Source organism: Dipodomys spectabilis, unplaced genomic scaffold (assembly GCF_019054845.1).
Source record: "Dipodomys spectabilis isolate Male_0828 unplaced genomic scaffold, ASM1905484v1 ptg000380l, whole genome shotgun sequence".
Classification (NCBI taxonomy): domain Eukaryota; kingdom Metazoa; phylum Chordata; class Mammalia; order Rodentia; family Heteromyidae; genus Dipodomys; species Dipodomys spectabilis.
Genome location: NW_024871057.1, coordinates 649937 through 659420, shown reverse-complemented (window position 1 = coordinate 659420; position 9484 = coordinate 649937). Strand labels below are relative to the sequence as shown.

Below are 9484 nucleotides of genomic sequence, written 5' to 3'. Positions count from 1 at the left end.
AGACTCAGGTGGAGGGAGGTGGCTGGCAGGCGCCTTGCTTGTTGAAGGTGATTATAGAGCTGCTTAAGATTAATCTGTATATCGATCTCCACCTTCTCCCTCCTGTCCCTGAACAGGAATCCAGGGAAGAAGTCCTCTCACTTTTTTTAAATGTCAGTCATGAGACTTGAACTCAGGGCCTGAGCACTGTCCCTGAGCTTTTGTGCTCAAGGCTAACTACCACTTTGCACCATAGCCCTACTTCCAGTTTTCCCTGTAGTTGGAGATAAGAGTCTCCCAGGCTTTCTTGCCCCTGCTGGCTTCAAACCACGATCCTCAGATCTCAGCCTCCTGAGTAGCTAGGATCACAGGTGTGAGCCACCGGCACCCAGCCGCCACTCACTTCTTAAGCAATGAGAACCGCTTCCCGTATGTCACACCACTCCACGATGTCCTTCAGATGCCAGTGGCCTCCCAGTTACCAAGCCAGAAATCAAACCCCACTCCCCAGCCTTGCCCTAGATCCTAAATGCTTGACTCTGAGGACCATCCCTTCTGTACTTCTCTCCCCCACCCCCGCCTGCAAGAGGTGTCCCCTCCGGCTTCTGTCCTGGCTTGTCCAGTGGAAACGTGCCTCGGGTCCTCCATGTGCTCTTCCTCAGTGCTCTTCCCCCAGTGCTCTCCCTCACCATCTCCACACCACAGCCATCACTCTCGCACACAGCTGCTCGCTCTCCCAGCCCCTGCCACTCAATGCATAGCACACTTTCCTGGGATCTGCCTAGAGTCTTTGCCCTCCCTCCAATGCCCTGCACCCTCTGATGCCTCACATAGTTGCTCTCCCTCCTTCCTCTGCAACCCCTCCCCTCTCCTGCCTTACCACACGCCACATCTCTGCCCAGGCCTGTCATGTCACTCTATGATTTTCTTTTTGTCTGTGTGTGTGTGGCAGTTGGTGGGGGGAGAGGGATCCTAGAGACTGAACCCAAGGCCTCAAATCTTCCTAGGCAAGCATTCTGTCATGTGAGCTGTACCCCCAGTTTCTGTTTTTATTCTGGTTGTGAGACAAGGTCTCTGCTCATTTCAAACTCTCAATGTCACTGCCTCTAACCTTCCCAAATTGCTGGGATTGCAGGTGTGCCTCACGACACCCAACTGCTAACAGGGTTTTTCAGGCCTTCTGGTTCAGCCGCTGTCCAGACCACTCCTGTGCTACAGCTCTCCTTCCAGGCCCTGGAAAGCCAGAATGCTTGCCCACTGCCAGGCATTTTTAAAGTTCCCATAGACCACATTGTATTTGTATGCGTGCTCTCCCAGACCACAGCCTCGCCCCTGCTCCAGCCCCATCTCTACAGTGGCTGGGCCTTGCCATCATTCACATACCCTTGCATCCTAGCCTGTATCAGTTTGTCCATCATGCGTGTCACCAACAAGTCTCAAAGATAGCCATCCCCCATTGTGCCCAAGACAGTACAGCACGGAGGGGAAGTTTGTGTGGAAGGCAGACAGCAAGCTGGTCCTCAGGGTTCAGGCTGGGCAGGAAGCTAGCGTCCCAGGTGTGCTCAGGAAGGAGAGGTCTTTGGGAGTTACTCTATATATTATAATATGTAAATACATATACATACACACTGTGCTGATCCTTCTGTTAACTAAAGAAGACGGAGCTCTCAGGGCAATTGAGATTTAATTGGAGAGATATGCCCATAAGCACTTAGTTCCTTCATCGGGCTTCTGGAAATCAGCCTTTGGTACATCCCAAAAGAGTGAAAGAGGAAATAAGTACTAGAAATAAAGAACTGAAATGTGCTGAGGTCCAGAGACATGGCGGCAACCGGAGGCGTCTCACCCAGATCCCATATGTAGGACCGGAAGATTATTCCCACATGTCATGGCTGACCATGGGTATGTGAGTCCCATTCTGTCTAGGTTCTTTGGCCTCCAAAGAAATGCGCTCTGCTCCTCTGCCCAAGCCCAGTGGCTGCACAAAAGGGGAGACACAGAGGGAAAAGGGCATGAGAAAGGCTTACAGGCAGGAATGCGTGAGGTGTGCTCCGGGGAAAGTGAGCCACAGCTCCATTTGGCAGGAAGTGAAAGTTTGCATAAAGAGTTGGGTCACTTTAGGAAGTTTGGGACTGAACACTAATGGCTCAGTCCTGTAATCCTAACTACGCAGGGGGCTGAGATCTGAGGATCTTGGTAGACAAATTCGACTCTCATCTCCAGCAAAACACTGGAGGCAGAGGCATGACTCCAGCTGTAGAGTGGTAGCCTTGAGCAAAACAGTTAAGCAAGAGTGTGAGGCCCTGGGTTCAAGCCCCAATACTAGCACGAGTGTACACACACACTATGAATTCAGGTGTGGACGCTGTGACAGGGAGGAGAATGCACAGGGCTGTGAGAAGGGGAGCCCCAGACATGGTGGTGTGGTGGCAGCTGTCTGAGGGCCGAGGCTCAAGGGTCCGGGAGGCCGGAGTGCAGCAGTGTCTACAGGGAAGAGGGAAGGGACAGAGCTTACAGTCTGATAAGGAAACGTCACTTTGTGTCCTGCGTCCTTCCTTTTCTTCCTCTGGCCTGGGTCTTTGTCATCTCTCCCTTGTCCCTGACTGTGTTTGGTTGTCCAGGCTCCCTGGCACAACCTGTCTGGGGGTTAATATTTATACAGCATGAGGGGTGTCCTTGGTACTACCCCTCCTCAGCAGGTTGGTGCGTGGGGCGGGGCCTGGGCACTGAAGTGAGACAGAGGCATAGACTATTTCACAGGCCTGGGGGAGGGGCAGGTACAAGGTCACCGTCTGCTCAGGACATCTGGCACCAGTGACCTTGCTGGGGAAAGGAGTCAAGAAGTGGGGTGTCTGGGACCTGGCACCCCTGCCTGAGAGGGGAAGATGTTCCTGCCCTCTGTTGGGGATGCAAGGCCTGAGAATTCCTGAGCTTCCGAAGGTACATGGGTCCTGTCTGCTCTTTGCCTGGGTGGGGAGGAGAGTTTATGCCCAGCAGGGGGAATAGGTGATCTCTAGATGAGTCTTCAGCTCAGCTGGCATTAAGGGAGTCTGGGGTCTTCTCAGGGGGAAGGGGTGGGAGGCAGAGCCGGTCCTCCATAGGATCATGACAGGTGAGAGCAGACTGCAGACACTGACATTGGCAGGGGAGAGGAGGGTCTCTGGGTTTGGCCAACTTATACCACCAACATTCACACCACACAGGACTCTGCCCAGCCGGGAATGACCTTGGCAGCAACCATACCTCATCAGGTCGACAGAGGGAGCCCTAACTCTGTGTCCTCTTGGGTCCACAGCTGGCTGGGCGTAAGACTGACTGTCTCTGGCCAAGGAGGCTGGCCAGTGGAGAGACATTCCCCGGGACTGGGCATGGGGGTGGTGAGGCCGTGTCCTGCGTGATTAGAAAACAGCTGTCGTGCTCTGATCTTTCGCTGGGTCTAGGAGAGTGACCAGGGGATTGGGACTAAATTGAGGCACCCCACTAGATGGTATAAGTAAGGGGCCCACAGTGCCAGGCCCACCTACCGGAAACCAGCCCTCTGGCCCTTCAACACCCAAGCTGTCCATCCCTTGTCTCTGCCTCCGTTACGCCACTGGGGCAATCTGCACAGCCGCATGCCCCTTCCAGACCTGCCATGCTAATGCTGTCTGCCCTCAAAGTATCGAGGTCACCTCTGGAGCCAATCCCGGAGCTTTAGGAGAAAGTAGGGGGCAGACATGATGGGGTGCAGCTGGGGGAGCCGCCCTAGCACTAAGATGCTCCTGCAGGTCCCCTCCCTCCACCCAAGGCAGAGGCCCTAGGCGCTACAGCTTCCTCCTCCTTCCCCCTCCCACCTCGCCTAGACAGGCTGGGCTGCCGGCAGGTTGTCTTGGCAACGGGAGGCGGAGAGGAGATGCGCCGAGGGATGGAGGTGTATGTCACCGCCGAGGCTGCGGTGCTCCTGCCCCACGCCCCAGGCCCTTAAAGGTACCGGGAACCCTCCCCTCCACCTCCCCTCCTCTCCGCCCTTCTCCTGGTCCCCCCCATCCCCCCCCCACACACCTCTGGCCTACATCACAAGCCAGAGGCAATCGGAGGAGACTCCCCTCCCAGCCCTGCTTCCCACCCAGGGCTCAGACCCACCTTATTCCAGGCCCCTGTTCACAGCTGTCCTTCCTTTGGCACCCTCTCCTTCTAGCCCTACTTCTGGGAACCCTTGTACCGGAAGACGTCTCTTGGGGTGGGGTCCGGGGTGGGGGTGGGGAGCCGTAAAAGCCAGGGGAATGTCAGGAATCCTAACCGGCTGAGTGGCGGAGCCCAGAGCTCCCCGATGGTGCTTGGTCTCCTGGAGGACTGAGAGAGAGGGCTTGGGACTGGGGTGGGGTTGGGATTGCTCCAGGTCTCTCAGACCCTGATTTGGAAAAATAAGGGTGGGGTGGAAAGACACTAAAGCCTTGGGCTAGCCCAGGCCAAGCTGGCTGTGGGGATGGAGGTAGCTCCTCCCCCAAGGCCGGGGCCCCCTCCGGCAGTTGAAGGTATACCCCTCCCTCCACGTCCCTGTAGATGGGATGTTTCTCCCTCCCCCCCCCCCCGGCTTTCTCCATACCTTCCACGCAACCCTCGCAGGACCCCACCCCACTGGGCAGCCAAGCCTAGACCCTTTCCCCTTCTCAGCCACCTGCCGTCATTCTTTCCCCTACCTGGAACCACTCCCCTGGTTACCACTAAGATACACCCCTCCCTTCTCTCCCAGAGGAAGAGCCTGGGGTACATTCCCACCTGACCCCTATCAGGCCCTTCCCCATATGGTTTTTCCCTTTGGGTATCCAGAGCCCCCTCCTCGGATTCTAGATTTCCTAACAGCCGGATGATAGGATCAGCTGACCGGCTGTGGGCAGCAGTTACCAGGGCAACGGCAAGGCTGCTAGGTAGGCAAGTCTGCAGCGGACGTGAAGGCCGAGAGGAAGCTGGCCGGCACCTGTGTGTGTGTGGGGGGGGGCTCTAGCTCCCCTCCCAGGGGGCATCCCAGAGTCCTAAGGTGGTTGAGGTTCTGCCAGATCTGAAGGAAGGCATGCCTCTGTGGATTCTGTGGAATTCTGTGGAATTGGGAACTGGCCCACCTCTCGGGAAGCTCCCTTTGCCAAAGCTGCCCTCCCCGAAAGACGTGGGGTCCTCCGCGCGCTCTCGGGGTGGTGCCTTATGGCGGATTCCAGGGGATCCCATGCTTTCTTGCATCTATTTGCCTCTCCTAGGGGTGGGTTTAATCTTTTGCTGATCAAATGTGGTACCTCTGCCTGCATACCTGCCCTGAGAAGTGGGGTTTCCCCACCACCCCCCAAAGACTTTTGTGGTGGTTTCTGCAAGAGGATAGGGGGGCCGGGGAGGGGAGGGGAGGCATAGGTTCCTGGAGAGCCATGCAGGGGCCCCTGGCTCAGCCGTCATCTCCCCTTCCTCCAGTGACTTGAAGGCTGAGGGCCGGCGCGAGTGCGCTGCAGACAGAGCTGGGTGTGGGAAAGGGGAAAAGGACAGCGCAGCGGATTCTGCTTCGTCATGATGCCGGTTAATGCCTCCCTTGTCTGTAATGGATTGAGCTGCCGGCTGCAGTGGACTGTGGAACCACAGCCCATCCAAACACACACACACACACACACACACACACACACACACACACACACACACTCACACCCTGGGCCCAGCCGGCCACTATCAGCTCACCGGAGGTGGGGAGGGCGAGGAGGGCGTGGGGGAGCCTGCGGCCCGCCCACCCACCAGACACCGGCTCCCCAGCACCCGGGACCCAAGCAGCAGGGGCTCGTGGAGCGGCAGGGTGGGGGTGAAAGGGGGTGGGGGCCCAAGAGGGGAGATCAGACCACTCCGTGCGACCAGCTCCCCTCCTTCGCCAGCTCCCACCCCACCCACCCCAGCCGGCTTTCTTCCTGTTATTTGTGCTTCGGGAAAGCTCGGCTGGGTGCCTGGAAGAGGAGCCTCTTACCTAGGCTCCTGAGAAACCGCGCCGCCGGTGGACGGGGCCTATACCTCTTGGGGGGCTCGGAGCAGCTGGCCACACTGTCAGGGAAGAGGTACGTGACAGGGTGTCCCACCTCTTTTCCCCTCCCTCTCCCGGAGCAGAGTGTCTTTTGAGCTACAGCCCCTACCAGGGTTCCAGGCTTTGGTCAGGAGCAGGTTGCTGACAGCTCTGGTGTCTTGTTCAGAGGGGAGCCGGGCCTGGGGTGGGGGGCAGGTCTGGCACTAGCTGGGTTTGGTCTGATCAAACCTCTTTCTGATTTGCGGAAGAAAGGCTGGGGTGTTCCAAGTCCATGGAAGTCACGCTGCCATCCCCAGCACCCCAGGACCCAAGCACCATGGGGAACGGGGCAGGGGAGCTGTTTGCTCCATACTGAACCATGGAAGAGGAGCTTGCAGGGGGCGAGGGGGGGTTCCCCTTTCCAGGGTGGGAGCAATCCTCTTGGGGTCCAGTGCTATTGGTGTGGAGCCTGCTCTGGGCCCCTCCTAGCTGTGGCTCGAGGCTGGGGTAGAAGCCCAGGGAGGAATGTGGGGTGTCTGGGTGCGGCTGCAGGCAAAGCCTGCCTGTCCCCACCCTGGCGGCTGGTGTTTGGGAAGGTCTGGACAGTGAACTTCATCCCCTCTCCCTCCCCTTCCCCCTCCCCCGTGTCCCCGGCATTTCCCTCCCAGGAGACAGGTTGCCTGGTTGTGAGAGCCAGGGGAACAGAGAAAGGAAGGCACCGGAGTCCTGGGGATGGAGGAGCCCCCAAGGGCAGGGCCGCGGTGGGGCTGTTGGTCTACATGTGCACAGCCCGGGCAGGGTGCCAGCACGTGGCGTGGGGGCTGCGCGCGTGGAGAAGTATGCACCAAGGGGAGGATCGGTGGGTGGGTACAAGTGGGTGTCCTCAGCACCATGTGTCATCCTGTGGGGGCCTTGCTAGGAGAGTGGGAGTGTGAACTGGCAAGCCGGCTGTGGAGTCCCCGCATGCACCCGTGTGCCTGAATTCCGTGTGCAACTGTGCATGGTACGGGGCTCTTCTGCGTGTGTCGCCTTGGGGTCTGTCTCAGCACTACTGGATTTGCTGTGGACAGACCCCAAGCCGGGTCTCCAGCATTCGTTCAGAGCCCGTGTGAGAAGAGAACAGAGAGACTGCCAGGGTTGATCTGAAAGCCAAATTTAGGGGGCCAGGCCTCCTGCCTCCCCCAGCTTGTTTGTTCAGCAGCACAAACCTAAGGGCCTAGAAGCGGCATTCTCTGCAGGCACGCGCCTAGAGACAGGGTCTGCAAACCCAGCAAGGGAAACCTCAAGAAGAAAAAATGAATGAGGAGCTGCACGTTTGTGGGGAGAAAGAGGCTCAGTGGAAAGGCACAACCTAAAACAGGCAGACTCCGCACACAGCGCCTCATTGCTCGGGGTGACAGGCCTCGCAGAGTGTCCGTATTAGAGAAAGTCTGGTGCTAGCAGGCAGAATGAGAATAGACATGATTGCACTGCTGGGTACTGGTGGCTCATGTCTGTAATCCTAGCCACACAGGAGATGTGAGGATTAAAGTTCAAAGCCAGCCAGGGCAGGAAAGTCCATGGGGTTCTTGTCTCCGATTAACCCCCACCACCACACACACACACAAGTCAGAAGTGGAGCTATGGCTCGAGTGATAGAGCGCTACTAGCCTTGAGCCTGGGCAGTGCCCAGGCCCTGAGTCCAAGACTGGCATATGCACATGCACACACACACAACATTGCATACGGGAGAAGGGTGAAAGAAGAGAGCGGTAACAGGGCTGTGCCGGCCTGAGAAAGGCCGGGGAGTTCCTCTTGGCCTAAGCAAGGCATGTGTGTCTGGTGAGCCATGGGTCTGTCCCGCCCCGCCCTGCCCCACACACAGAGCAGCTCTGTGGTTGGCCTGGTCCTTGCCCTGCTGGTCTGCCCTGAGGCCCTCTCCTCCCCTCCCTGGGATGCTGTTTTGGGAACTGGTGACCTAGCTGGATCCTGCTTTTATTTCTGGCATTGAGTTGTTGCCATAGCAATTGTGGAGGTGGTGCTGGGAGGGGGAGAGGGTGAAAGGGAGATGGGGGAGGAGTGGGGGGGGGGAGCAGGAGAGAGGGCCAAGGCAGTCCTGAATGACACGGAATCCTAGAGGGGCAGAGTGCCCCCTACCTGACGCAGCCCACTTGGACAGCCTCCAGCCTGGCCTGACCCAGCCTGGACGGCAGAGCCAACCCCCGCTTCCCAGCTCCCTCTCCACAGGTGAGGATTGATCCCAGCGATCTTTGGTATGGACACAGCATCCCATGCCTTTGGCCTGAGTGGGGGGCCTGGGTAGCAACCCCAACTTGGCTGCACCCTTCTAGCAAGTTCATTTCTCAGCCTCTTTTGTCCTTCCAAGTGAGCACAGGTTGGTTGGGGTGAAGTGCACAGCCCAGGTTATGGCTGGCTCAGGATGGCGTCGAGCGCCAGAGGCTGCGGGCTCCCTGGTGCTTGCTTTGTTTCTGCAAGTCCAGGGCACGCGGTCTGGGCTCCGTCCCCTGCCTGGACTGGGTGGCTGCGCCCACGGAGGTCCCATAGGCTCCTCTTATCGCCTGCATCCCTGGAGCTGCGGGGCTCGGTTGCCTTGGCGATGAGGGTGGGTGGTGTGAGGTGGGGCTGGGCTGGTGGCTCAGATAAGCCCAGACTCGCTGCTGGGGGTGGGTGGGGTTGAGATGGAAGGATGGGAAACTCGCTGGTGGCTGACCCGAGCCAGGAGAGCTGCGCAGGCCTTCCTTCCGCCACCTGGGCTGCCTTCCTGGGGGTGGGGGGGCTTCCCCTGGGCTCACTCTCTCCCTCCCTGCCTTCCTGCTGCAGCCTGCCCTTTTGGTCTTTGTCCACAGGGACGCTGGGACCTCCTAGACTGCACAAATGTAGGAAAGGGTATAACATAGATAGGAAAAGGGGCAAACTACCTCCTGGAGAGAGAAATAAAGTATGGAGAGATGAAGTAGGCAGATTGCCTGGAGGGTATGATCATTTAAGCCCCTAGCCCTTTGGCTTTAATAGTTAATTTTCAGATAGGGTCTCCAAATTTTTGTGATCCTCTTACCTATGCTTCCTGTGTAGCTGGGATTATAGGCATGACCAAACACTCAGCTGGTTTGTTGAGATGTAGTCTCAACTAGCTTCTTGTCTCCTATCTCTGCCTTCCAGATAGCAGAAAATACTGGAGAGAGCCAAGCTCTAAGAACTTTTTATTTCTTAAGGAGCTCCAAATGAAAAATGCAAATGTCCCAAGGAAGAAGGTTGTGTTTCTACTCTCAGGCCTCCAGGGAAATAACTGTCTCACACCCAGGCTGAGCTGTAGGACCCTCAAGAAGCAAGGGAGAGCCCCAGAAGCTATAGAGCAAAGCCTGGCAGTAGGGGGCAGTATAGCTCAGGAGGGGCAGGGGCAAATGGACAGATGGGCTCAGGGACCTGCTCTGCGCGAGGTGGGATCTTGGCTAGAGGTGAGACTCAGATCAGTGTCCTTGACCAGAGATTTGACGTGTCGTG

The 9484-nt window shown here is 57.6% G+C and overlaps 1 protein-coding gene across 1 annotated transcript in view; it reads left to right on the top strand.

Moving 5' to 3' along the window:
* The first annotated feature begins 2757 nt into the window (after positions 1-2757).
* The window catches only part of Dmtn (dematin actin binding protein), a 33144-nt gene continuing 26417 nt past the window's right edge, over positions 2758-9484 (top strand). The window contains exon 1 of the mRNA XM_042667235.1: positions 2758-2919. The gene's annotated coding sequence lies outside the window, so the exon portion shown is untranslated. The remainder of the gene's footprint in view (positions 2920-9484) is intronic.